The 25125-nt window shown below is 34.1% G+C and overlaps 1 protein-coding gene across 2 annotated transcripts in view; it reads left to right on the top strand.

Annotated features, from left to right (window-relative positions):
- klu (zinc finger protein klumpfuss) overlaps window positions 1-25125 on the top strand; it is a 188465-nt gene that overhangs the window by 107535 nt on the left and 55805 nt on the right. The window lies entirely within an intron of this gene.

The following is a 25125-nucleotide window of genomic DNA, read 5'->3' as shown; positions in this document are numbered from 1 at the left end:
TTTTTTTTAAATAAAGCTAATCTTTTTAAGCCTTTTGGGTTGAACTGCGGTTTTTTAGTAAGGAATCGAAAATCAAATGATAAAATATGCTCGAAGATAAAGGAGTTTCGATTTTAGAACTTGTTCAAAGATTTGTTGGATTCAAGCAATAGAAGATTCAGATGTTCTATCCTTTACGAAAACTACATCCTATCCTGGCAAATTCATTTGCTAAGAGCGCATTTCTAATCATTTTAAAAGCCAGAATTCAGGCCTTTGTCCCTCAGTGAAAAAAGGCGAATTTTAAGACTGCCTGTCTATTACGTGACTTGCTAGCTCTATTTGCTTCGAACAGAAGATTTAAAACTGCATGTTTTCAACGAAGTCTCGCTAGATTCTAAATTACTAGAATTAAAATTCTTATGCAAATATTTTAGTAAACTCTCTGGTACGTTAAGGCGTTTCTTTTCTTTCTCTTTCTTTTTATTTTTAAAAGGAAATCGTGCAGAATATTTTGTTAAAACCTGCAGTCATTGGTTCATTCTATCATAGTTTGTTTTGTTTCTAACAGAAAATTTTGTTTTTTATTTAAGATGAAAATTTTATTATTCGCTTTCATTTAAAATTAAACTTTTTTTTTTAATAGTTAAAGACTCGGACTGGACTGGATTATTTGATTACAGCAAAACACACTAGAACTATGCGCCTGAATGTGAAAGGGGGTGATATTTTACTTAATTTGCTTTTTATTAATATATATATATATATATATATATATATAATTTATTTCCTAAACAGTATATATCCACACTTGAAACAGTACGAGAACGAAATAAAAATAAACTTTTAACTCATAAATTTCGCAAAAGATTAAAATTTTTCATTAAAAAAGAAATGATTTTTTAAAAGCTTCTCCGATCTGAGGAAAATTATGTCGGGCCAGCAAATGGTGTCTGTATATTAAAAGAGAAAAATTATTTTAAGCCTAAGATGTAAACCAAATTTTTGCTATGGAAACGAAAAAAAAAAAAAAAAAGAAAAAAAAAAAATGTAAGAACTGACGTAAACAATTAAATTGAAGAAGGATAAAAATATAAATAAAATACTAATTACCCTTTTTTTTTTAATGATTCAACAAAACTTTTCAAGGGGTTAGTATTTAAAACATTAAACCGGGACGATTAATGAATGTCAAACAACATGTTTCGTTCTTCTCAACATTATATGACTTAAACCCGTTTATAAACTTTTTGTACTTCGTACAAGGAAGTATAAAGCGCTATCCAGATTCGAATTCCGTTTATAAACAGAAATTTTCTTGTTTATAAACTTATTTTTCAAATGATCTTATAATGTCAAAGAACTACATAGATAGTACAGATGATAAGAGATATGTAAGTCAAAATACTGAATTCATTCTGCAGTAGTCCATTAACTCTCTATTTTAATTTGAATACTCCCTTTTATCCATATTTTACATAACGCTGGTGATGCAGAGAATTCGGAACTGAGACTCGAAATTGGAAGTTAAAACCATCTTTTCGAGCTGAGCTTCCATCTTAAAATACATCAATATCGCTTTCTTCTTTCCTCGCCAGCTAATTCGTAACTTTGTCTGTTTTCAGAATTATATCTGGAAATTATAACTGTGTCGATGAAAGACGTTCAACTAGTGAAAAATAAAGAAGAGTACAATGGAGACTTGACTCGCAATTTCGCGGCAAGGCAAAAATACATAAAACTCAAAACACCTTCATTAAAACTGTCAATTACAGAAAAATCTAAACGACCAAATACAATTAATTAAAAAAATTTACAATCAAAATTCGATTTTGTGTGAAAAAAAGAGCAGTTCGGCCAACGGGCAGGAAGGCAAACGTTTCGTTGCACAGAATTGAAAGTTGACTTTCGGTCCCACTAGGAAAAAGACTAAAATTTGTGCACCAACTAATTTAATTCACTATTCTACTTTCGAATGTAAACAAATTTGTGGTCTCGTTAGGCTTAGCCCATTTTAACTTTTAAATTGCTGAATAAATGCATAAAAACCTTAACAGGAACATAAGAACAATGTAATTTAACCACTTTTAAAATAAAAGAGAGAACAATTTATCAATATATAAGAATAAAAATACTGAGCTCACTGAGACGGGTAACAGGGTGGGAATATATATATATATGTGTGTACAGTCTATCGCAACGAAAGAAGGAGGTGTTGTACAACTACATGTTATAAGAGTCACATGTACAAAATTTCAATGTTCTAGGGCTACTCTTTTTTAGTTATGCGAGGTACCTACGTACTTATGTAAGTACACGTCATTGAAAAAAAAAATCTCTTCTGTATACCTTTTAAAATCCGTTTTTAAAATAGAAACCTTTATTCTGTTCATACGTACAGATATCACGCAAAAACATCATTCCCAATGGATTCGAGAGCGGTCAAAAAGAATATTTTCTTTCAAATATGTGCCCGAAATTTTTCGCGATTGCAATACTTTCTTTACTTCGTACTGGGAAGTATAAAGCGCTATCCAGATTCGAATTTCATGGATTAAATACCTTGCAATGATTTTAAAAACATTCCTTAATCTCCAGGCGGCCCGTGGAATGAGTTTGAATCTATCCAAGAATTAATCAAGAACGATTGGCGGGTTACAAAGATTTCCTAACACATACTGACATGGAGAATGTATGGAATCATTCGTCCAATGTGTCGTTTTAAAATTAAAGAAAATATAAAGTGCTGAATTAGACAAGAATAAAGAATTTTTGCCACTTAGCCGACTTTGGCTTGGCCACTTTACTGTGGAAGCATCTAAATAGGTGGGCCAACGTTACCTCCGATGAAGGAACGGACAATTACAGCCATGCCTATTTTGGGATTCGAACCCGAGCTTTTGATATCGCCTAACCACTATACCATCTGGGCGGCATGGAGAAAAAAATTTGGATCTGCCATAATGAAAGCAGAAACTCAAATAATCTTCGAAGAATATATTATGGATCAAACCTGAAACATTAATTATGCTGAATGGTGCAGTTTCTGTAGAAATGAAAATTTAAATGAGACTTAAAAATGAAATGATGGTGCTATACTAAAATATAAAACTCTGCATACTTTTATCGTGGTACATATTTATCAACATTTTAAGAAATGTGTTTTCGTTTAAAAATATTATAAGCTTTGGATTGAAATAGATGGAGCCTTTAATTGGAAATAGAAAATTTACAACATATAGCTAGCCGCTTTGAAGTCTGTTCCTTGATAACTAAAAGCCATAAATGTCGTAAACTCGCTCAGCCCATTGTTGCAACGAGTCACTTGTGTGCATTCCCTCTCGCTTGAGGGGACAATGTACAAACACCCTCATTATTGATGACCCCTGGTGGAAGAACCAAGGGCAGTTTCCCAAGGAATCCTCTCGATAATGCTTTGACATGAAACACGTCCGCCTGCCCAGGTTCTCAGAAATCCAGTGGATGGACTGCGAGTAGCTTAATTATCTTCGACTTCTTGACTTGCCTAACTGTTAGGTCTTATAATGAGAGGGGGAAGTGTGTATTCAATACCTTTGTATAGATTCGTAGATAGGTAGCTCCTCTTTGGGCACGTATGTGTGTGGGGGGGAGGGGGATGTGTATCTTTGAGGTTTAGTCTCTTGTTGCATGTAAAATTTTCCCAGTCTGTGCATTTTAGTGATGCAGTTGGACTATGGACCCATTGCTATTAGTGTTGATAGTTGTGAGAAAGTTTTTTTTTTTTTTTTTTTTTTAAATAAAAATCTGTAAGAAGTATTTAGGAGTCGTATATTTTACATTTAAGAAATCTTTCTATACTGTCTACATAACAGTACAGCAATGAAATAGACCTCAACAATAATCTAAAAATCTGAAAGCTTTCAGATTTTATATTATGCCCAAAAGGCTTTTTTAACGTTTTGTGTGTTACCTTTACTTATTAAATATCATATTCTTCTCCCTTAAATCATAAAATTCAATTCAGCAGCAATATCACAAAACATTTAAAAGAGCATGTCTTTAGAATTTTCGATACACAGTCTCGCATGCTTGAGATAAATTTTTTTTTCACCCGTTCAGTGTTGCCATTGCCCGCTTTGAAATCGTTCAGATTGTTAATCAAAAATTCGTTAAAGTTTTAGAAACTACGAAATAGGTAATAAAACAAATTCCAAATTTGGGCTTCCAGATACCTATATTCGAGTGGAAGACTACGTTTTCAAAATTTGATGTCTCTAGTTGGTTCAAAAAGGCAATTTGCCCTGAAGGACTATTAATTTCGTTTTTGCATTTTGCGTTGAAAACTATAAACTTTTCAAGTTATCACCAAGTATTATCGCCCTGTATTATATTTAAATAAATTAAATAATGAAGAAATATGCATGAATGTATGTTTCTCGCATTGTGATAAAACAAATGTACCTAGAGCCATCAAAATTTGAATAACGTAATCTTCCATAGAATATGGGCATGTGGAAGCTCTAATTTGAGTTTGAAATTTGTTTTAATATCGATTTCATATTTTTTAACTCTTTAACGAATTTTTGACTAAAAAACTAAACGCTTTGAAAACGAGCAATGGCAACTCTGTACGAAAAAAAAAAAAAAAAAAAAAAAAATTATCTCCACCGCGCGAGACTGTATATCGGAAATTCTAAAGATATGCTCATTTTAAAATTATTTTACGGTATTGCTGTTGAACTGAATTTTATGGTTTGAATACGTAGAACATACTCTATAAATAAAGGTAGCACACGAAACGTTAAAAGAACGCCCCTTTGGACGTAATTTAAAACCTGAAATCTTTCTGATTTTTTTATTATTATTATTTTTTTTATTTTATCTTATTACCTTTGTTTCTTCACAGTGCGATAAACATACATACATTCATGAAGATTAATTATTTAATTTCTTTAAATATAATACAGGGCTCTAATATTTGGTGGCAACAGTTTTAAAAGATTCGCCGTTTATAGTGAATCAACGCAAAATGCCAAAACGAAATTAATAGCCCTTCCGGGTAAATTGCCCCTTTTGGCTAATAACAACAACAATAATAATAGTATAATTTTAAAATGTTGGAATTAAAGCGTTTCTTGAACAATTAGCGTGGAGTTTTAATTTATTTTCCTGTATGTTATTTTGGGCGGCAAAGTCAGGGATAGCTCCAGGCTGCAAAAACCTAACCAGGCTATTGCGCATCATCTTACTGTATCCAGGAGGGATGTTATTTTGCCTGTAAAAAAGTAACGAACTGCCACCTAGTTAAGTTTAGCTTTCTTGGATATTTCAAAGAACAGAATATCAGTCTGTCCATTTGGACATGGCTCAGCAGACAATTACTTCTAAAAGGAGCAGAACAGATTCGATAGACAAACGAAAATTTTCAGAACTCCATGTTCGATAATTTAGATTACAGACATATCCTTTCAAATTAACTCTTGCCTCATCTATAAAAAACCTCTAATCTGAAATTGAAATGTCGCCAGGATGAATTTCTTACAAAACAAAAGCTGGATAACACCTGCTCCTTGCAAAAACCTCATCGAGCCATTTTTCCGCGTCGAAAGTGGATTTGGTGATCTGCCTTCTCCATCAGCCTAGTATAATCAATCTAATCATCCTCTTATATAAAAGAACGATACACGAATCAGCACAAAATTATGTACCCTTAAAATAAAGGGTGCAATTTTAAATTGAACACTCTGTACATGTCATATAAATACTGGCCGATTTTCCCTCTTTATTTTTGCTAATTTTATCACCTGAATATCAAGAGGAAAAAATTCTGGGAATAGTTTAATTTCCGAAAGAGCCGGCTGCAATAAGAACATAAAAAATGAAAAATAGTCAGGAAAAAACTACATATAACTAACTATCACAATATTATTTCTTAAAAGAAAAATACATTCCAATAAAAATAGATTGTAATATTGACATTACAATATCTAATAAGACGTCTTCATTTTTACCTCCCTATAACTTGAATCTCCCTCGTTTTTACTGTCGTCTCCGCTACTTCTTAGGCCTCCAATCATCCATGAATAATTAGAGAAGGGGAATGTGCAGCGGACTCTGCGAAATCGTTAACGGAATGTCATTTTCGTGTTTGCTTCTCCGATTTTTGTGTTAAGCTGGCATAAAGTCCAACAGTTAGAAGGGAAATGTTCGGCGTGACTTTCGCGTGTGTCTTTGATAGTAAGACAAAAACAGTCACTGCGTGGACGAATCTAATTCAAAATTTAGCGAAACTCATTCGAGGAAGTTGGACATTAGGCGAATATTTTTTAAATTTTCAGAACCTAGAGCTAAAAAATTAGAAGGAGGAATACACAAAACATGATATGAACTCTGTATACTCTAGGAAACTAAAACATTCATAAAATTAGCAATGCAACAACCTTTTGTTTGGAGTAGGTTTTAGTTAAGACTCTATTGATTTTGAGGGCAAACATGTACAGATCCTTTTTCACCAGGAACAAAGTAATCTGCAACAAAGTGAAAGCCACGGTTATATTTATACCCAAAAGGAGTAAAGCGAACGAGAAAGTATCGCCATCTGTTGGCAGAAATAGTAACAAATTTTGAAAATTTAAGTTAAAGAATTTTAAAAGCGTTAAAAAGGACTGGATTGGAATTACAGTCATTAACTAAAGAAGATAAATCTTTGAGAATGTGAAAAGCTTCAAGAATTAAATCCGCGAATGAAAGAAGCTTTTCGAATAATTTTTGAAGAGAAAAAGTCAAAATTGAGATTAAATTTTCAACTATGATTAGCTATCGAAGTCTTGTTAATTTCACCTTTTCGGGTATAGATTCGTGTTCGTTGATACGAAACTTTAACGCTGTTTTAGTTTGGCCGATGTATCTCAAGCCACACTGACACGATACGCTATAAATTCCCTAAGAATTAAAGTTAGAAATAGAATCTTTAGGCATCGAACCATGGATTTTATTGATAGGTGAGAAGGCGACTTGAAAACTTGAACTTCTGGAGAATCCGTGCAATTTTGCAACTTACAAAAAGATGAAATGGAAGCATAACAAGATTATTAATGTTATTTCTAACACCGGAATGTCTTCTTTTATGGCAAGATCAAAGTTTTTTAAAGGCTTTATCAATGATCACGGAAGTATATCCTTTGTCAATGGCAACTCATCTCAAATAATTGAGTTTATTAGCAAGCAAAGATTCTGAGCAGCAAACTTTCAGAGCGCGAAATACATAAGAGTAACTTAGCATGGAAAAAATATTGTCAGATTTAGTTTCAATGGTGAATTACAGGGTTGGATCAATCGAATTTATAACAGATGGGATAGATCTTCTTTATTACCCTGAAAAAGCATTAAAACATTCATCTGATTCCATTTTAATGTTTACTTCATGGCGTTAAACTAGGCTCGAACTTGTATAGTAATTCTTAGTATGCTTCCTTTCAGATTCATTTGCTTTGATAAAAGGCATTCGGTTCACTTGCTCAAGTAATAAAAACCTCTGGAACAAATGGAGCTTTTTTTTAATGCTTCAGAAAATTAAAAACCTCCCTGGTTCAATTTATGAATAATTAAAATAAATTCTACCCCACTTAAGAGTATTTGCATGTAACCTCAAAAGGTCCTGTTTTATTAGAGAAAAAAGTAAACGGCAATTTAATAGCCATGCGGCGAAATTATGAATTTTCATGGACCAAAATCGTGTTCGTCTACCCTTTTAAAGAGCGAAATCCGTGACTTTATCAATGTGCGTATTATGCTACCCCCTGCCATTATGAATTTGAAATTTTTTGCTCATTTGGGGGAAGATATTATACGACTCTTGGATAAAAGATGAAGCCGCCGGAGTATTTTTCTCTGCATAACTGTTTGGCCTGTCGCCGTTGTGAACTTTGGTTTGGTTTTATGGTGTACTTTGCTGTTTTATTTGTAATTAATTTATTTCTGCATGTCGACTGATTACCATGCCTAATTAAATAATTCGCTATAAAGAATTCAGGCTAAAAATGAACATTTTTGTTTCTTTACAGCTATTAAACCCCCAGTTCTTTAACGCAGGGATCTCCAAGACTATGCCCGCGTTGGCACCACTGCTCCCGCCAAAGGTTTTACGTGCACCTAAATGCTGTGCAACCACGATAAAATAACTACTTGGAACTTGGTACTCCCAAACCGGTGAAATTACCGATTTTTCACTTGTTTGCTAAAAAAAATACTTTAGTACCTTTACTATATAAGGTATTTCTTCCGCCTTCCTAGCGTGCCTCCGTAGTGGTTCTGCACGCTGGGCCGGTATTCCAGAGGTCCGTGGCGAAGGCGATGGCTTATTTTTTCATTCTGCCTGCTTCCAAATAATCTAATGTTTCCAAATAACCTAATTCCCTAAAAACCCCAGTCGCTCTTTAAAAGGGTAAGTATATGAAATATTTCTCCCGTCTTCCTAGCGTGAATTCGGGTTGTAGTGGTTCTGCACCCTGAGCCGATATCCAGAGGTCCGTAGTTCGAATCCCGGCGAAGGCGGTTGCTCCTTTTCATCTTTCCTGCTTCCAAAAATATACCTAATGTCTCTACAGCTATACTGAAAAGAAATTTCAAAGCAATCTGACAAAAAGAATTTGTATAAAAAGGCTTTTAAGAATTTTGACAGCCCTTTAAAGGCCCCATCCACATCATTTTTTATTTTCTTTTACTTCTTAATTATTTCAGTTACTTTTTAAAAATCTGTGTAGAAGAAGAGGATTGTAATCAGATATGATTGCAGTTAAAGCTGCTTTCCTGTCGATTATTAACTTCAACTTATACTTTCGACCCGAACGTAGCTTTAGAATCACGTCTGAATACATAATGAGGAAAAGCGGTATTTAACCGCGGAGTTCTTCGGTTTTAGTGAGAGAGGTACCAGATATCCTGGCTACACGCGTCCGCCTTTTTAGGCTACTCTCTCCTAAGCTATTATTACTTTCGGCCGTACTTTCGGCCCTTGAAAGCTTCGCAGTTTATTAACGTTAAGGGGCCAACTCTGGTAGAATCTTGATAGCGTCGGCTATATCTCTTTAGTTTAGATTAGTTTAGTATTATTCTTAGTCTCTTATGTTCAAAGCCCAAGTGTAGGCTTTTTTGTACACTCCAAGACGGAGTTTGTTAAACTTTATTTGGAATAATAAAGGACTAGTTTACCCTTCTATCTTGTTGTTTTCTGTCACACGAAATCAAGTGATTTTTCGCTTATCAGTTCTTAAGATTCTTCACGTTCAACAGTAACTCAGCCTTACACTGTGTTACACTTACATCCTACAAGCATTTTGCACTGAATCACTATAATCGGCGTATCTTTAGAATCACGTCTAGAGCCATCAAATTTTGAATAACGTAATCCTCCACCCAAACATGGATACCTCGGAAGCCGGAATTTTCAATTTCTGTTATTATCTGTTTTATATTCTGTAAAACTTCAATGAATTTTGATTAATGATTTCAACGCGAGCAGTGGCAACACTGTTAAACGAAAAAAAAAATATCTCCAGCGCGCATGACTGTCTATGGAAATTCTAAAGATATGCGGTTTTTAATTTTTTTTGTGATTTCAAATACTTTGCTGTTGAATCGAATTTTATGTGGCGTTAACAAAAAGAATGTGATATTTAATATACAAAGTGAACGCACAAAACGTTAATAATAAAAAGAAAGAAAAAGTTTTGTAAAAGTCATCTTAGTAAGAAAACTGAACATTCATATGATGAACTTAGAAAAGACTGAAAAAACAGGAAAATGTATATCAGCACTTAACGCTGCGTCGGGAATTGTAACGTAATCCTCCACCCGAACATAAGGGGGGGCACCTGGAAGTCCAAATTTTAAATTTCGAATTTGTTTCATTATCTATTTCACATTTTGTAAAACTTTAACGAATTTTTTATTAACAAACTCAACGATTTCAAAGCGAGCAAAGGCACTTCAGAAAAAACACTTCTATCTCCAGCTCACGAGACTATCTATCGGAAATTCTAAAGATATGCTCTTTTTAGATATTTTGTGATATTGCTGTTGAATTGAATTTTATGCTGTTTAGATGCGAAGAACATGATAACACAAAATGTTAAAAAATCTTCCCTTTGAGTGTAAGTACAAATTTTATATTTTTTATTATTTATTTACTTGGATAACACGGAACTTCGGTTAATCAAAACACGAGTAATCGGGGGTTTACTGCAGTTTAGTTTGCTAATTAATCATAGACAGATTAAGGGGTTTTAGAACTCTAAAATCTTCAAAAAAATGGTGATTTCGGATTTTTGCATTTTCAAATTCTCTACACATTTACCTTTCTAAAAATACCATTCTTCTATGAAAATTAGAATATATCTATGAAAAATAGAAAATATCTATGAAAATTAGAACTGTTAAAAATCTAGTTTTAATTTGTCATCGAATGCTTTTATAAATAAGGATTTTTACATAAAAACGCGTTTTTCTCCAAACGTGATTTTTTTTTTTTTTTTTTTTTAAATACTCCATATACTTTTTCTCAGGAACTATTGCTCACAGGTATCTAAAAATTTTATGACTTATGTATTAGGTTTCCTAATATTTACTGAAATGAGCTTTTTATGATAAACTAAGAAAAACAAATTTAAAAAAAAAAAAAAATTTGTGTGAGGAAAGTGCTAAATTTTGCTATGCCTAACAAAATATTCTGTAAATTACTCTAAAATTCAAAATGTTTCAAAAGCTCATTTCAGATAGGTATACTTTAATTATATAAAAAAAAATTCAAGCATGTATCTACAGCAGATTTTGAGAAAAGCTACATCGAAAATGGCCAATTTAACATTGTCGGTATAGGAGTTGCTGATACTCCTTTTAAGGATGAAATAATATCTTAGGTTTTTCAGAATGGCAGTGGTGCCGCCTACTGTGTATCACGGAAGCTATATGTGAATATGAAATAACTAAAAAAAGACATTGGAGATTTCTGAATCCCAACTCGCTATACTTACACCCTTAACAGAGACTGGATAAAATACTCTGTCTTAAAAAAAGGATGATGGGATATAAATAAAGAATAAATATAGCCTTGTCTCATCTTTTTTAATTGCCCGCCAACTAAACTACCTTTCGCCAAAAATTACGCTAAAGCATCGATTTGGCGGTGGAATAAAAAGACAAAAAAAGGAAAACTGCGTTAAAATTCCTTCTCATCCTCCGTGTTACTGCAGACACCGATGTACGTGATGGTCGTATTTTACGCCAGGAAAGTCACCACCACTTTATTTATTAGAAGGCCAGCTATAAATTTAAAAGACGCGTTCTTTTATGCGCTTTTGGTACCGGATGAAGAGATTCTCCAAAGTCGACGCTGGATTCGCAAACATCAAGCAAGACGTAGAGGGAGAATTTCTGTTAAATTCTTCCATAATGAACTTCAGTAAACTTGATTTTTAAATATTCCTGCCATGTTATTATTGAATTCACACATTATAGAGGAAGAAGAGTTAGTTATCAAACGGACTAGATTCTGTTTAGCAAAGTGAGTATTTCAGGACCAGAGATACTATTCTTGATCTTCACTGTATGTGTACGTATTACTTTTTCAAATAAAAGGATGTTGCCACCCAATGTTATCGCCATGTACTATTTTATTTTTAAAGAAACAATACAGTGAACATAAAAAATTCAATGGCAACACAAACAAAAGGAATATTGCCACCAAATATGATCGCTATGTATTATTTTTGAAGAAATAATTGAGTGAATAATAATTAAAAAGAAAAAAAAGCTCACAGTAACACTTAACACTCTATCGGGAATTCTAAAGACATTGTTGCTTTTAAATATTTTGTTCTTGCATTTTATATACCGTAAGAGTAAAGAAGCGATAACAAAGCTAAAAAGAAAAAATAAATAAATAAAAATAAAATGTGTTAGTAGGAGTGGGTTCAAAAGCAGACTGATAACCTACGACTCTCAGCGACAGCATAAAAAAACTGAACAAATCGGGTGAGAACTTAAAATTTCTTTCTTTCTTTTTTAAAATCGTTTTTAGTGACCATTTTAGAAGTTTTCCTTAATTAACCCAAAGGGAGTTAGCCCAGAAGGACTACTAATTTCAAAACGGCATTTTGCGTCGGTTCACTTTTCAAACTGTTGCCACCAAATATTATCGACTTGCATTATATTTAAAGAAACTAAACAATGAAGAATCTGCATGAATGAATGAATGTTTTTGGCATTGTGAAGAAACAACGGTACCTACAACCATCCAATTTTGAATAATATAATCCTCCAACTGAACATGGGTACCTGGAGGCCCGAATTTTGAATTTCTAATTTTTTATTACCTATTTAAAATTTTGTAAAAGTTTAAAGAATTTTTGATTTACAAACTCAAAGATTTCAAAGCGAGCAATGGCAACACTGTACGGGAAAAAAGCATTTTTAGCTGTAGCGTGTGAGACTGTGTATGGAAATTCTAAAGATACGCTGTTTTTAAATATTTTGCGATATTGCTGCTGAATTAAATTTTATGCGTTTTAATTGCGAAGAACATGATATTTAATAAATAAAGGTAACACACAAAATGTTAAAAAAAAAAAAAAAAAAAAAGCTATTTTGGACGGGGTATAAAATCTGAGAGCTTTAAAATTTTTTTATTTATTATTTATTTATTTATTTGCGTCATCTGAAACGTTTAAAGCGTTTTTTTTTTTTTAACATGAAAATTCACATCATTTGGCAATTGTAATTTTATAAATATATGCACTGAGATCTGAGTGCACCGTAATCAAAATTTCATTTTCTATGAGATTTTTAACAGAAAGATATGTTCTGAAAATTGCTATGCTTATCCAAACTAATGATAAAAGGGTGAAATCCTACGGAGGATGAAAAAACGAAAACTCATTGTGTGACGCTAGCTGAAAACACACCAAAATGTCACAAGCTAAAGTGAAATTTAAGGAACATTAATGCTGGATGATGAGTGGCGCAAAGACAGCAAGCAGTCTTTGGTCACGTGAAGCAAAGAAGGAGGAAGTCTGCGGAGCGGACTTTTGCGTGCCTCTGGAACATTTTCGTGAGACCCGGTGATATCGAAACACAAATTGTCTCGACCGTGAAATCGTATGCGGATGATTGTAATAACAACTCTTCCTGGCATAGCGGCACAACTTAAAATTCCGTTGTCTGCTGTCTTTCGAGATGCATGAGATCTCGTGAGAAAGTGGACTGTATTGTTGATACGTTGTTTGTTCTCTTAATAGATTTCACACTCGGTGGCGCTATTTATGTCATAAAACCCTTACGCCGATGATGCATATCATTATTGCGTGTACACATCTTGGGTGGTAACAGACTGGTTCAAGATCGGATCTTCAATTTTCTGTAACGGCAGGCAACTCTTGCGTGCGTTGCCTCCATTAATTAAATCCATCCAATCTGGCTGGTAGTGATTTCCATCAACAATGTGTGCAAAATATTGCTTTAGAGTTCTTCGAAATCTAGAAATCTCATATATGTTACCGGCTATGTATGAAACGGCAGCATTCTATCGAATGCTTGAACATTTTATAGAAGGCCTGTCGTTTTTAGGCAAAGCATAAAGTATGAGAATTATTATATGCTTTCCATAGGTAATGTATATAATACCGAAGCATTCTGTGGAATGACAAATGCTGTTTAGGCAATGGATGGGAAAATGTCATGATATGGGTATTATTGAAAAGATTTATGGGTATGCTTTTTTAAATATTTTGTGATATTGCTCTTGAATTGAATTTTATGGTTTAAGTGCGAAGAACACGATATTTAATAAATAAAGGTAACACACAAAAACGTTAAAAAAACGCCACTTTGGACGTAATATAAAATCTGAAAGCTTTCAGTTTAGATTTCCCTTTTACTTACAGTGTATAACTTTAATATTAGTAGGACATGCCACAGTAGGTATGACTAATTTTTACGACTATTTGTGCATCTATATGCATCCCTGGTTTCCTATAACAGGTAGCACAAACGGAATGTGATATTCGAAACGAATCGGAGATGTATTTCATGTGCTTCTCCTGTTTGTCATTAGATATACCCAGGATGCCTAGGAAATATGTGAAATGTTAATCATTTCTTTCATTACCACAATCAGTTTTTGACATTCTAAAAAATTGCTTAGATATTCTACAGAAAAACGCTGCTTTAATACTATATTTCCGGTAACATGTTTGTGGAATACTTTCCATAGATAGTTGTAACAGACCGAAGAGTGGAAATCTTAAGATGACCATAAAAGGTGATTTGGGTAGTCTGTGGAGGTGGGTGTCTTAGACAAATCATGTAAAACATCAATTTTTTTTTTTTTTTAATACTGGTTACATTTGAATATGGTTTTTAGTATATTGCATAATAAATAAAGGTAACACACGAACAAAAACGTTAAAAAAAAACGCCCCTTTAGACGTAATTTAAAAGCTGAAACATTTGAGATGTCCCCTTTCCCAAACGGGATAGTTGTTAGTGACTCTGACTACCGTACCCGGGCCCGGGCACGAAACCCGGAGAAGGCATGGATGTTTGTAAAAGTATTGCGTCTTTGCGGAATGGAGGGCATAAATCCAGGTTAAATATATACAATTTAGTTTAAATCTGATTATTACTCGCTGATTCCCCCTTCCACCATGACTAAAAATTAGGACAGTGAATTAGACTTGCTCGAAAATGCAAAAATATTCCTAAATATTTCTTATAAAATGGATAAATTTCGAAAAGCAATTTCTTTATTTTTGCGAGCTTTTGTATAGCATTTTAGGTATGATATGATATATAGAAAGTCAACTACCGGATTCACAGTTCTGTTAATCAGAAGCAGAATATATATTCAACTTTTTTGTAGTCCTCAAAATTGGTTTCTTAATACATGATACGCAGAGCTACTTGTCGGTTTGAGAATTTTTGGTACCTCATTTCTTGGAGGACTTTGCGACGGCTGGCCTGCCAACCAGTTCGTCAACCCGAAGGGGCCCAATGGTGATGCTCTTGATATACGAGCGACTTTGTTCACAGAGCAGACTGTCTGATAAACTAAACTGGTGTCCGATGATAACTTCTGCCTCGAGATGGCTGGTAAAGGTATCCTGACCCAAAAGGTCCTCCAAGCAGCAGGTGAAGAAGCACTTCATACACGAATCCGTTCACGTTGGTTTGAGGTTGGAGTTCGCGACTCCCGATTCGTTTTTTTTTTTCACCTCTGCTTACCGCGGTAGAACTTTACTTTTCGAGAAGAAAGAATTATTGAGATTTTATACGTCATATCGGTTACGATGTTGTCGATCAATTTTTTTAAAAAACTTGCTGGTTCCTTCAAGGAATTTTGACCTTTATTCGACGTTTGTTGTTTGTTTTCTGAATTCTGTTACTTGGTAACTTTCTTTATAAGTTTACTGTTAGTCTTAAGAACGCGTTAAAAAAAAACTTAATGAAAAATTGCAAACTGAAGGCTTTTGTATACAGTTTAACCCTCCAAAGAAGAAATATCAATTACGGTTTTGTGGATTTTTTTTTTTTTTTTTTTTTTTTTTTTTTTTTAAGCTGCCGGCTTCTCTTTGACCTTTTATCGACCTTATATATTTCTTTTTGGATTCTTAGTAAGGTTCTATGTAAGTTTACTATTACATTTATAATATTACATTAAAAGAAACTTAATCGAAACTGCAAAGTGAAGACTTTCGAATGCAGCTTAACACTTCAAAGAAAAATTCCCATTCAAAAATTAAATGAAATAAAATACTAGAAAAAAAATCATACAATTATTTTGCCCACCTTCTTACGTAAATATAATACCTATTGTTGTCAACACATAAAATCTAATGTTATCAACACATAAAATCGAATTCTTTCCTGGTACATAAAATTGAAATTCCAACAAAAAAAAAAAAAAAAAAAAAATTAAAGCTGTAAAAGCTCAGGTGCTTGGATCTACCTATCTTTTTTCAAGCATAAAATGCTATTCAAATCTATCAGACTATCAAAAACTATGTAACTGTTTAAATAAAGTTTAGCCGCCCAAACGGGATAGTGGTTAGTGACTTTGACTACAATACAGAAGGGCTCGGATTTCGAATCAGACAAAATCAAACAGAAGGAATGGTTGTTTGTAAATGTATAGTGTCTGTGCGGCATGGGAGCACTCTAAATAAGTGGCGAGTTGAAATCCCTCGCTTGTGTATTGGTGGTAAGAGAAGAGGGGTGGGACACCCTCGAACACCCCATACAACGTGCTGTCCGTCAAAACTGGGGTGGAACTGGGCAAAATCATACTGTCACCTACATGGTGCTCAAGGCTGTTGCCAATGACAGGCATACTTTTTGCCAGGATGAACTTCGTGGGCTTCTTCTGTTGCCAGACAAGTGATATTACTCACAACAATAAATAAATTTAAAAAGAAAGGGAAAAAATAAATCTTTTTAAGATATCACGTTCACCATCAGCCAATTTTTTTATCTTCTATGAAGGATGATCATTTTCACGGAGGGGATATCTTAGACAGGAGATATTTATGGTCTCTGCAATACTAGTCATTTTTAGAGTTGGCTATGTTTTAATAAAGGGCTGACACGTACAAGAGCATAGTATATATAATAAATAGGCTCGCAATCTATATGCTACAACAAAATTTCATTATAACCCTTAAATTTTATTTCTAATGCTGATATTGGGAAATACAAGAAATACGCCGCCCAACCAGCATTAGCGTCGCTGACTGCCGTGCCGAAGGGTTCAAATCGTGGAGTAGGCATGGGTGTTTGTAGATGTGTAGTGTCGGTGCGGCATGGCGGCACTTCAAATATGCAATCAGCTGAAAGTCCTCTCGTGTTGTTTGGTGAAAGGGGAGAGAGGTGGGAGACTCCCGGACCCGTCCACCCCTGGATACTCTCCATCAAAATTGGAGGCGGAACTGATCTAAATCACACTATCACCTGTAAGGTGCTCCAGGCTGTTGCAATGACAGGCGTAAAACTAGCGATCCTTGCCACGAGGAATTTTGTGGGCTTGGACTGATGTTACTCTCAGACAAGTGAGTATAAGTAACAACAACAATAGCAAGAAATAGAATTAAAAGTTTTGCCTTCAGCCTATAGTAGTGTATTAGAAACGAATTTTATTTACAATTTGCTATCCTTATTGTTATTTCAAACGGCCGGACACTTGCAACTTAATGGAGTCGTCGGAAATAGCTAGTACTCGTCGGTCATTTAGCCATCTCATCACCGAAAATATTATTCAAGGTGCATAATAGGGGGCTTTCGTTTTCCCACCCGTGAGAACAATGACGTTTTGAGCCGATTTTGATCGAGAACATTGTAGGAGATGGGTCCAAGGGTCTCCGAAGCCTCTAGGGAGGATACAGGCTCTCCAGTATTCATATTTCGAGATTGGTAGACGTGATATTGAAAAGCATTGAGTAATGGTACAAGGTATTTCTCCCGCCTCCTTAGTATGCCTTCGTGGTATAGTCAACGCACTCGGCGCGTATTCCAGAGGTCTGTGGTTGGAGTCCCGGCGAAGGCATTACTCACTTTTTCATGTATCCTGCTTCGAAATAACGTAATGTCTTTAAATTCGAGCTATAAAATTAATCAGGTATGTAAATTATTTCTGCGAAACTGAAATTAATTAATTTTTTGACTTTCCCCGTTTGAGTAAAAAATTACCGATATGAAACAACTGTCTAATAAACATCGCCATAACTGCCAAAAAATCACGTCATTGAATAGTTAAATTCCTGCTTTTCCTATGCCTCATTTGTTTTTTGAGAATTAATTTATCAAGTCCCAGGCTTCGAGATGCGCATGCGTGCAGTTTTATCACCTGGGCCCACTAAAGAGGACATTAATACGACAAGTGGAACCGCGAATGTCAGAAGCGAAGGCCAGGTGCATGGGCTGCTACAGCAAACTTTTCACGTTTCTCTGGAACAAAATTTGTGGATGCAGTATATTTAATCGAATTGGAACGCTGTTATCTCTACCTTGTCGAGAGAAAGGTCTATATTTAAAGAGATGTAGCACCCAAGGAATTTTTCCTGTCGCAACTTTATGGTTTCTTGTTTTTTGTTCTTGTCTCCATCTCAAACTGGTGGGTGACGAAAGCTTCCCTTCACGCTCGCCACACGCACACCTGCTTTATTCGGACTTCCCAGGTTATTTTCGTTAAAGAGTTCTTTTTTGTCTTTGGAACTCAGATTTTATAAATGGTTGTTTTTGCTATTAATATTTCGTTTTTTAAAAGCACGCTCCTATGTGGATGCTTTTAAATACAAAAACATGGCTTTTGCATATAAAATTGTTTTGCTTAGTTTTTTTTCAAGAACTTGGCGCCATTTTTCTTAAGTATTTCTTAAAAACTCGTGTCACGACTTTAATAATATTGTAAATATATATTTGTTGTACCATATTAAATTTTTAATAATTTATCTTTTGTACTTGGAGGATATATACGAAAAGGTGGCTGGATTTTGATTTAGAATTATTAATATTGTTTACATTAACTTGTGCTGATATTTTGCAGTCATCCATTGAGTTGGGCATTTATGAAATTGAAAGAACAACACGAAAATTTTATTCGTGTTCTCCTGCTTCCGAATTTATTTCAACCAATTTTTATTACATAAAAACAGGTATGTTTTGCTCGATTTTTTAAAGAAAAATACATTATACCCTGATTTCAATTTGTAGTAAAAAGAACACTTAACAGGGTCATAGGCATTTTATCGACCGCTTCTTTGTTTAATAAGTAGAGACTAATTATTTTTTTATAGTAATAAGCATGAAAAATCAATTGTGTCCTCACTGTATCAGTTGCTATCATTTACATCACGAGGACAAACATAAGAAAATGTAATAATTTCCTACATTAAGAACAAACTGGAGAGAGGCACAAGACCCAGTCGACCCAATCCGGATAGGGAAGGATTATTGCCCACTGCTTTAGTTTGGGATCCACTTGTTTGTCTTTTAGGTGACAAGAGATGTAAGAACTCAGTTACGACTGGCCGGATTCGAACCAGAGATCTTCCATTTGCAAGCTAGTTGTGCTACTACTTACACTACCAGAGCACAAATGAAGGAGTGTGTTCACTTCTTATAATTTTATCTATTTAAACTAAATCTACTCTATGCGATCGACTATTCCAAGTGTGCATAGTTGATCTTCTCCATGTGCACCACAAATAACAATCATTTTTCAAATAAAAAACAAAATTCTACGAATATGTATGTTTTTTAGGACTAAAAGCCCGTTAGGTATTGATAAGCATATGATATATTTGCTGATAAGATGATTTAAAACAATAATTTTTTTTAGATGTTTTTATTAGACGCTACTAAATAAGCGTAATTATGCAAAAGCGCTGATGTTCACTGAGTCTGTAATCGCAATTTCAACTATCGGCTGTTTACAGCATCAGATATATATATATATTTTTTAAGAAAAAAAAAAGGTAAACCATTCGTTTGTATAAACTACAAAAGAAGCGCCAAGAATGAATAGACCTTAGTGAAATATAGCAACTCAACTGTGTTATATCTCCGTAGAAACTTCGCCAAATGAGCAAAGCACACTTCCGCCCTTTCTGAATAAGGTTTCACTGCTTAGGCAGTGCTTTGAAGAAAAGCTCTGTAATTCATTGAATCCGTAGGTGAAGCTATGCAAAACAGGTACCATATTTTCCACTGTCGTATCATATACTGAGGACTAAGTTGAAAACCTGAACTCGTTAATTTTCAGGCTTATGAGAAAAGTTAATTATAAGCGAACCGTGCAGCGTGCATAATTCATTATTAATTTCATATTATGCTGAAATTGTCGTATTATGCATAATTTCTCAATTAAACTTGACCATACAATAAAAACCTCGCCGAATACCTTGGTTAAGCGTCATTAAATACGTTGCACGTAAGGCAAAATCGCGCTCCGCAAAGTTAACTTTATATGGAGAAAATATGTTAAGTATAATTTAGATTAAGAAACGATGTATAATTTAGACAAACCTAAATAGCGTTGTAATTAAAAGAAGATAATTAAAAAATATATGAAATGTTTCAGATTTTAAAGGTCGCCTAAAAGGATTTGTTAAGGTTTTTTTTTAAGCAGTCGCTGAGCTCGGAGTCTGCTATAACTTCTACAAAATACAATTCAACAGCAAAACTATGAAAATTTTAAAACCAGCATAGCAGTATACGTTTAGAATTCTCGATGCAATTTTAAAGTGTTGGCATACATTTTTTTTTCAAGTCAATTTATTAAACCAATGTTCAGTTTTCTTACGAAGATAGCTTTACAATTATTTTTTTTTTAATTATTAACGCTTAGCATGTTTACTTTATTTATTAATCATCACGCTCTTGGAGCTTGTGCTCCATGAAATTCGATTCAACAGCGATATCCCAAATTATTTGTAAATTGCATATCTTTAGAATTTCCAATTGACAGTCTCGCGCGCTGGAGATAAAAACGTTTTATTCCGCACGGGGTTGCCATTGCTCGCTTTGAAATCGTTGAGTTTGTTAACCAAAAATTCATTAAAGTTTTACAAAATATGGAATACATAATAAAACAAATTCAAAGTTCGGGCTTCCAGGTGACATGTTCGTGTGGAGGACTACGTTATTAAGAACTAAAGGGCTCTAGGTACCTTTGTTTATTCTCTAGGTGAAAAACATGCATACATTCATGCGAATTCTTCATTATTTAATTTCTTTAAATATAATATAGAGCGATAATATTTGATGTCAACAATTTAAAAAGTGAAACGCTGTTTATAGTGAACCAACGCAATATACCAAAACAAAATTATACCCCTTCTGGGAAAATTGGCCCTTTGGGCTAAAAATGAATTAATTTTACGAAGAAAAGCTCAAAATTTAAGATATTACTTTGCTGTTATATTTAAAGAATTTCGATTTTTTTTTTTTTTTTTTTTTTTTTTTTTTTTTTTTTTTTTTTTTTTTTTAAAAAGCCCAAAGGAGCGTTATCTCAGAAGGGCAATTAATTCGTTTTGGCATTGATTCATTATAAACGGCGAATCACTTTTCATACTGTTGCCACCAAATGTTAGAAACCTGCATTATATTTAAAGAAATTAAATAATGAAGAATCTGCATAAATGTATGTATGTCTCTCGCATTGTGATAAAACAACGGTACCTAGAGTCAATTTTGAATAATGTACGTCTCCACCCGAATATGGGCATCTGAAAGCCCGAATTTGGAATTTGTTTTATTATCTATTTCATATTTTGTATAGCATTTATGAGTTTTCGATTAAGAAACACAACGATTTCAAAGCGAGCAATGGCAACACTGTACGGGGGGGGGTTATGTCCAGTGAGCGAGACTGTGTATGGGAAATTCTAAAGATATGCTCTTTTAAATATTTTGTGATATTGCTGTTGAATTAAATTTTATGGTTTAAGTGCGATAACCATGATATTTAATGTAGGTAACACACAAAACGGTTAAAAAACATTTGGGTACGTAATATAACATCTGAAAACTTACAGTTTTTTTATTTTTTTATATGAAAGATTTTAAATGCTCAAACCTACTCAAAAGCATAAAACATTAAGACAACTCGAAGGGAAGGACGAAGGGGACAAAAAATGTGACTAAAGGCAAAGTTAAAAACGGAAAGATAAGAGGTGTATTGGTGTATTTTAATTATGGCAAAGCACACGAGGGCTATCTGCCTAAGGGGAGGGATGCCTTTCGTGGAGGACTTTCTAAGGGAAACTGGCTCATATACACGTTACACATGGGGAAAACCACGAAAACGCCCATGCAGCCAGCCCGTTCGCGGGATTCGAACCTCGGACCGAACTACCAGTGTTCAGCGACTTTACCGCTCGGCCGCTGGTGGGCCCGGAAAGATAAGAGGAAAAAATAAAATAAAAAATAGAACAAACAAATCCGCTTAAAAAATAACCAACTAACACCTGCAGTCTGTAGAATAACACTGAATGTTCTATTCTCATAAGCACTAACATTTCCGCTGTCTTTGCAAACCCAGTTTTGTTTTCAGACACTGCATTTTTTTTATGTGCAGAACTTTTTCTTTTTTTCCCCACGAGGAGCATTTTTTCCCCAGGCCTAGCACTTCTTTACACTAGCTGCGGAATTTCTTGCATGATACCATCCAATGTTAAGTCTTTGATAATAAACTTCATCAGCAGTTGATGCTAAAGATTTTACTTGGCCAAAAAAGTTTTGGCAATTTCAAGATTTTTTCAATATGAAATAATCAAGAATTCATAAATACGCAATAATTTACAAGAAAAATATTTGGCAATGGACTTCATTATCAGGTTATGTTAAAGATATCTACTTGGCCAAAACCTAAAGTTTCGCCATTTCAAGGTTTGGTCAACATGAGCTAGCCATGAAAGTTGGCCAACATGAAGTATTTATGATATACAGAGTAATTTACAAGAAAAATCTTTGGCGATGAACTTCATTAGCAGGTTATATACCAAAGAGGTCTAATTTGCCCTACCCTGAAGTTTGGCCATTTTAAGTTTTGGTCAACATGACTCATAAATGAAAGTTGGCTAACGTAAGGTATTCATGAAATACACAATAATTTCTTAAGAAAAATCTTTGGCAATAAACTTCATTAGCAGGTTATGCTAAAGGTGTCTACTTAGGCAAAGCCTAAATTTTGGCCATTTTAAGGTTTGAACAACATGAGATGGTCAATAATTCACGAAATACACATTATTACGCCAGACATAGATGTCCTGGGATACCATTCAGGGATGTAAGACATCTATGGTCCAGAGACCCTAGTCCTAAAAGAAAAGTCTTTGGCGGTGAATTTATTAGAAATTTATGTTACAAATGTCTACTTATTCAAACCGTCAAGTCTAGCCAATATGAGCTGGTTAAAGCCCAAAATATACCATGATTTGCAAAATAAATATTTGCAGTTTACCTTAAATACATGAGCCTGGGCCAAAGCCTGATTTCCGAATTCGGTCAATATGAGCTAAAGCTCGAATTACCCAATAATTTACTAGTCCTTATATGACTATTTTATCGAATCTATAAAATATTCATATTTGATGATACAAATATGACCATTTTTTACAACTCTTCGAAAGAGAAAGTAGAGAAATAATTTACCGGTATTTGTTTTTAATGTTTACTGAGCTATGAGCTTTGGTCGATCACCAGCTGAGGTAAAAAATTACTATTGTGCATTTGATTATTTAATTTTCGAAAAAATTCTTTCTGATCTGAAACCCGCAAAGATGGACGGACTCTGAAAAGTAGTGGAAGAGCAGGGAAAATCAATACCACTGGGAATTTTACGAAAACGTCCTTCTTATGGAAGTTACGGTGTCCAGAAAACGGTTATTAAGTCAAACACTGGAAATAATACTCTTTATATTTTAAACATTTATTAAACTTCCGAAAATTGTTTTAAATTTGTGTAAATATCTTCTGTAAGAATTTTGCATAATATTAATATTTAGATTGATAAATTTGTATAGTTTATACATTTAATTAAATATTTAAAACTTTTCATCAGATTCGTGAAGTATTCGTAATTTACTACATAGTCTTACTTTAAAAAAATTCGTGGAAAATATTTGGGGAGCAATTCTATTTAAAATCCAAAATATTAATGGCAGCTTGGAGGGTTAAGATATAATCCGATCAGGGCGGCTTGGGCCGAAGAGTCAAGAGATATTTTAATTCCTTTTGCAGAATATGAACTGTTGTGCTGGATGTATCATATACCATTTCATGTGGCACGTGTTAATGTAATCTTTTAACATTCTCTGAGATGCAAATTTAGTTATTGCAAAGTTTTCCCACGTATTTTACCATGTTACCAGACTTCGGGTTTCGGCAGTAACCGTTTTTGGTTTCTGTTACACATGAACTGTTTCGCAAATCAAAATTTTTGGAAAAAGTTCACTCTTTAACAAAGATTCTTTGACATTTTCCTCAAAACTCCCAGCAAGAGGAAATGTGCTATCTCTCGTCCTTGTTGAAACAGCGTCGTCTTCAATAAAACGTCTGTAGCTGATAACACGAACTTTTTTGTTTTTAATTGTATCAAGTGAAATTGCCGCGAAAAGTTAATTTCAATTCCCTCTTCTCATAAATCGAGAAATACAAACTTGTGATTCTCGCCGCCTACCAGATAAGAGGGCTTAGTGCTGTAGGAAAAAAAAAAAAAAAAAAAAAATGTCACCTTTTCTAGCAAAAGACTTATATACCAGCCTGGTGTGTGACTGGATTCTCAATGAATCGACTTTTCTGGCTACAGAATCATTTTCTTCTTCTTTCTTTCTTTCTCTTCTTTTTAATTTTGTTAGCTTTAAAAAGGGGGCAACGAATAACTCTGTTTATCTGTCAGAGATTTGGGTTTCTCTCTGCGGGTGCGATTACAGTTCATATTCCGCGCTGTCCACTTTCGCAGCGTGTTGCCATCATACTTTGTGGAATTCTGTGTCTCGTGTGCTGGCTCACAACAGAGAGTTGTGGGGCCGTATTCCTTCGGTATTTTTCTTATGTCTTATGTCGAGAATTTTTCAAAATAGCATAATGCACACAGGAAAGAGATATGTCCAGAATAAGAACGATGCAGTGTTGCACCCTGGGAAAACCGCATATTTTAATGTCGCAGGAATAAAATGCATTCTTTTGTGATTTTTTTCCAATGACGTAATGTTAAAAACTTTTTAAAATTACTTAGTATGTTATTCTTAATCAGCCAGATTTAATAGTCAGCTACATATTTATATTTTATGATAAGGATTTTTGTATTTCTAATTATCATAAAGGAAAATATTAAATCCTGTTTAGTACTTGAATGATTTCTGATGTTTCAAAGTCTTAAAATTGAAAAAAGTATGTTTTTATCATTCGATTCCCTTACTTATCAATCTTTTGGTCGATCTATATCAAGAACCTCCAAAGTGGTCGATTTGACCTCTAGGGATCAATAACAAGGCTGGATGAGGTGATCTGACCGGCGCAGCCTGTTTGCATAAATAGTACGGTAACTTTATGCAGGTTGACGATTGGTTACCAATGATAGTTCAGCATCAAGACACAAAGGTGTCAGCATCCTTA

This window comes from Stegodyphus dumicola, chromosome 6 (assembly GCF_044657685.1).
Source record: "Stegodyphus dumicola isolate Sdum_Otavi_A_Nest chromosome 6, ASM4465768v1".
Taxonomy (NCBI): domain Eukaryota; kingdom Metazoa; phylum Arthropoda; class Arachnida; order Araneae; family Eresidae; genus Stegodyphus; species Stegodyphus dumicola.
The sequence above is the reverse complement of the archived record's forward strand: the minus strand, read 5'-3'. Positions and strand labels throughout refer to the sequence as shown.